General features: G+C 46.1%; 1 protein-coding gene across 1 annotated transcript in view; it reads right to left on the bottom strand.

Moving 5' to 3' along the window:
* LOC106578148 (cytochrome P450 26B1) overlaps positions 1-5,000 on the bottom strand; it is a 31,634-nt gene that overhangs the window by 18,112 nt on the left and 8,522 nt on the right.

Genomic DNA, 5,000 nt, shown 5'->3' with positions numbered 1-5,000 from the left:
TCCTGTTCGTGACCTTTCCAGATTGGGCGTTGTGCCAACTAAGGCAGGGTTAAGGGTTCAGGGATGAGCGATGAATTCGTTTTCACCACAGAGGTGATCTCACTAGCTCATAACACATACATGTCTTACAGCTGCAGACCTAAGGATCCAGTCTTAAACAGATGTAGGGTTAGCCCTGAACGGCTGCAGGCCTAAGGATCCAGTCTTAAACAGATGAAGGGTTAGCCCTGAACGGCTGCAGGCCTAAGGATCCAGTCTTAAACAGATGAAGGGTTAACCCTGAACGGCTGCAGACCTAAGGATCCAGTCTTAAACAGATGAAGGGTTAACCCTGAACGGCTGCAGGCCTAAGGATCCAGTCTTAAACAGATGAAGGGTTAACCCTGAACGGCTGCAGACCTAAGGATCCAGTCTTAAACAGATGAAGGGTTAGCCCTGAACGGCTGCAGACCTAAGGATCCAGTCTTAAACAGATGAAGGGTTAGCCCTGAACGGCTGCAGGCCTAAGGATCCAGTCTTAAACAGATGAAGGGTTAGCCCTGAACGGCTGCAGGCCTAAGGATCCAGTCTTAAACAGATGAAGGGTTAGCCCTGAACGGCTGCAGGCCTAAGGATCCAGTCTTAAACAGATGAAGGGTTAGCCCTGAATGCTTGCAGACCTAAGGATCCAGTCTTAAACAGATGAAGGGTTAGCCCTGAACGGCTGCAGGCCTAAGGATCCAGTCTTAAACAGATGAAGGGTTAGCCCTGAATGGCTGCAGGCCTAAGGATCCAGTCTTAAACAGATGAAGGGAGGGATATGATGTCATCTTTGTGAAAGGAGGCAGGACAGAAAGAGGGAGAGATCCACAGACAAAAGGAAACTGGTGTAAACTGTGTGAGAGAGTTTCATGTCAAGCGAAACATCAATCTCTGATTTAACTCACGCTATCAACATTGCACCCCTATTGGCCAAAGCACGCACGCACGCACGCACACACCTGTCCCCTACTGCTCTTCCTTTCCTCTCCTCCTTTCTCTAATCCCTCCATCACTCTGTTTGGCCTCTGAGGACCATGGCAGAGGATTATGGGAGAGAGGCATAGCAGGGAGCTGAAGAGTTCACACACACACACACTCTCTCTCTGATACACACACACACACACTGAAACACATACATACTGCGCCTGCCCTCGTTCACCTCCTAATGTGCGTCTAATAGCTAATCTGGTATTTAATAACAGAGGATATGACCTATGGGTAGGAAGAAGGGGAGAGAGAGAGAGAGAGAGAGAGAGAGAGAGAGAGAGAGAGAGAGAGAGAGAGAAAATGTGGGAGAGGGAGGTAGAGATTGAACGAGAAGAAGACAGAGAGAGAGACAGACAGAGAGACAGAGAGAGAGAGAGAAAGAGACAGGGAGAGAGAGAGAGAGAGAGAGAGAGAGAGAGAGAGAGAGAGAGAGAGAGAGAGAGAGAGAAAATGTGGGAGAGGGAGGTAGAGATTGAACGAGAAGAAGACAGAGAGAGAGAGACAGACAGAGAGACAGAGAGAGAGAGAGAGCGAGAGTGAGAGAGAGAGAGAAAGAGAAAGACAGAGAGAGAGAAAGAAAGAAAGAGACAGGGAGAGAGAAAAAGGAAGATGGAGAGAGAGAGAGAGAGAGAGAGAGAGAGACAGAGACAGAGACCAAAGTGTTTCATAGGAAATAGAGTAACAGTCCAATACCAAACCTCTCACTGGAACCTCAGTACCAATGCCAATGCAGGGGGAAAGGAGACAAGTAGGGCGAGGAGTCTATTTACGTATTGGAATGTGCCCTTCCACTGTACGGAGAGGTTCCCCCTAGACTCTGACCTAAGGTCTGTTTTACAGTGGTTGAGGTTGGGGTTTAGTGGTCGAGGTTAGAATTTAGAGCTTGAGGTTAGGATTTAGAGCTCGCGGTTAGAATTTAGAGCTCGAGGTTAGGATTTAGTGGTCGCGGTTAGGATTTAGTGGTCGCGGTTAGAATTTAGTGGTCGAGGTTAGAATTTAGTGGTCGAGGTTAGGATTTAGTGGTCGAGGTTAGAATTTAGTGGTCGAGGTCAGGATTTAGTGGTCGAGGTTAGGATTTAGTGGTCGAGGTTAGGATTTAGTGGTCAAGGTCAGGATTTAGTGGTCGAGATTAGGATTTAGTGGTCGCGGTTAGAATTTAGTGGTCGAGATTAGAATTTAGTGGTTGAGGTTAGGATTTAGTGGTCGCGGTTAGAATTTAGTGGTCGAGGTTAGGATTTAGTGGTCGAGGTTAGAATTTAGTGGTCGAGGTTAGGATTTAGTGGCCGAGGTTAGAATTTAGTGGCCGAGGTTAGGATTTAGTGGTCGAGGTTAGGATTTAGTGATCGAGGTTAGGATTTAGAGGGCAGGATTTAGTGGTTGAGGTTAGGATTTAGAGGTCAGGATTTAGTGGTTGAGGTTAGGACTTAGAGGTCGAGGTTAGGACTTAGAGGTCGAGGTTAGGACTTAGAGGTCGAGGTTAGGATTTAGAGGTCGAGGTTAGGATTTAGTGGTCGCGGTTAGGATTTAGTTTGGGAAAGCTGATCCTAGATCTGTGCCCTAAGCTAAAGGAAACTTCTACCAGACGCAAACACACACCGACAGCAGCTAACAGGGCAGCCCTCACGACTGCTAGAGTGGACAGAGAGGACTAGAGGGCATACAGAGGTTTACTGTGGCACACACACACACACACACACACACACACACACCCACCTAGGGGTTCCATGTGTGTTTTCCGTCTTTTGGGTTTGAGGCCGAGTTAGGACAACATGGGGGCTTGTCAAACTTACCACTCACTCACACACACACACACACACACACACACACACACACACACACACACACACACACACACACACACACACACACACACACACACACACACACACACACACACACACATCCACAGCCACACCCACTCACAAATTACTCAGCAAATACACACAAACATACAATCACCTAGTCACACACCAAATAAACACACAAACGTACCTAGTCACTCAACAAACGTTTGTAAACACAAACACAAACAGACTTATAAACACACACGCAGACTTAGAAACAAACACACAGAAGATAATTAGTTAGATGGGAGAACGACACTGGAATGGCGATGGCTGACATTTTACGTGCTCCAACAACTCTTATTTACTGTGGGGGTTTTTTTCACGTTGTTTGTGATTTATTTAGTACATAATGTTTCTGCTATTGTCTCTTATGACTGAAAAGACCTTCTGGACATCAGAAGAGCGATTACTCACCTGGAACTGGACAAAAATGTTTCTGTAATAAGTGTGATATAAAACCCAAATCTCTCTCATTCGCCGGGAAGAAAATAAGGAAATAGAGGGGCGGAGATCGGGGTGCGTTGTGTGTTCAACTATGATGTTGTTCAAGGTGAATTAATATTTCTCTTCCTGGCAACTTGGTTGTTTTTTTCTGGAAAATTGTGAAGTTTGATTATTTTTTATTTTTTTTACATTTACTCTCAGGACCCAATTATAGCAATATTGCTGTAGAATATTAATGTTCTGTTGAAGACCTTTTTTGGTTGGTGATAGAAGTACCAAGTCATCTGCATATAGCATGTATTTCACCTCTGTGTCAAATAGTGTGAGTCCTGGGGATGGAGAATGGTCCAACAAGTCTGCTAATTCATTGATATAAATGTTGAAAAGGTTTGGACTCAAACTGCAGCCTTGTCTCACACCTCGACGTGGCAATAATAATTCTGTAATTTTATTTTTTTCATTGCACACTTGTTTTCTGCGTACGTACATTTTATTAAGTCATACACCTTACCACCTTGTGCTGATTTTAAGCATCTAATTTCTGATGTTATCTAGACCATAAGCCTTCTTTGATTATGTAGATCTGAGCTTTTCATGTAGTTCTTGTTGGGTTATGGGTAATCTAATGGATTTTGGTGGTTTTTAATGACTGATTCAGGGATGTTCCATTTTTTGTGAATTGAGAATTGGTTATAAGTCTTTTTGTGGGATTTTTTTGTATTAATTATCAAAATAACTTTTCAAAATTGTCTCTCTCTGTCTCCCTCCCTCTCCCTCTCCCTCTCCCTCTCTCATAAAGGGCTACTGCTCGAACCTAGTCAGGACTTATGACCTGTGTGTGTGTGTGGGTGTAAATGGTTGGTTATTTTCGAGGCTAATATTAGCAGGGAGTTACATCCTGTTTGTTTGGCATAACACACCTCTCGACTCGACGGCGCTGCAAACACACACTCTTCTTGTTGGTCTCCTCTCTTCCACATGTCTTGTATTAGGCACAGATAACTTTGGCTCCATCACAATTGTTATTCCCATGATTCCTTGCATCCTCTCTCGCCACCTCCATCTCAACCATATTGGAGCCTATGAGAAGGAGGTGAGGAGAAAGGATGCAAGGAATCCAGGAAGATTAATGGGGATGCGGTCCTTGGATCTCGATCTCTCTCTCTTGATCTCTCTCTCGCCCTCTCTCCTTCTCTCTTGCCTTCTCTCCTCTCTGCTCCTCTCTTGCCCTCTCTCCTCTCCTCCCTTCTCTCCTTCTCTCCTCCCCTCTCCTTCTCTGCTCCTCTTTTGCCCTCTCTCCTCTCCTCCCTTCTCTCCTTCTCTCCTCCCCTCTCCTTCTCTCCTCCTCTCTTGCCCTCTCCTCCTCTTTTGCCCTCTCTGCTCCTTTCTTGCCCTCTCTCCTCTCCTCCCCTCTCCCCTTCTCTCCTGCTCTCTTCCCCTCTCTCCTTCTCTCCTCCCCTCTTGCCCTCTCTCCTCCCCTCTCTCCTTCTGTTCTCCTCTCTCCTTCTGTCTCTTATTCCACAGACAGACTTCAGATGTGGGCCAAGAGGTCAAGGGAGAGAGGGGGGGGGGGGGGGTGGGAGAGGGAGACAGAGATTGGGGGAGAGAGCGATAGATTGGGGGAGAGAGAAAGCACACACTACCGGTCTGCATGGCAGTGCAATAACAGAGAGTGAAAGAGACCCTTGTACCCTGTGCATG

Source organism: Salmo salar, chromosome 18 (genome assembly GCF_965601325.2).
Source record: "Salmo salar chromosome 18, fSalSal1, whole genome shotgun sequence".
NCBI classification, from domain to species: Eukaryota; Metazoa; Chordata; class Actinopteri; order Salmoniformes; family Salmonidae; genus Salmo; species Salmo salar.
Note: the sequence above shows the minus strand (reverse complement) of the source record. Positions and strands in the feature narration are given on the sequence as shown.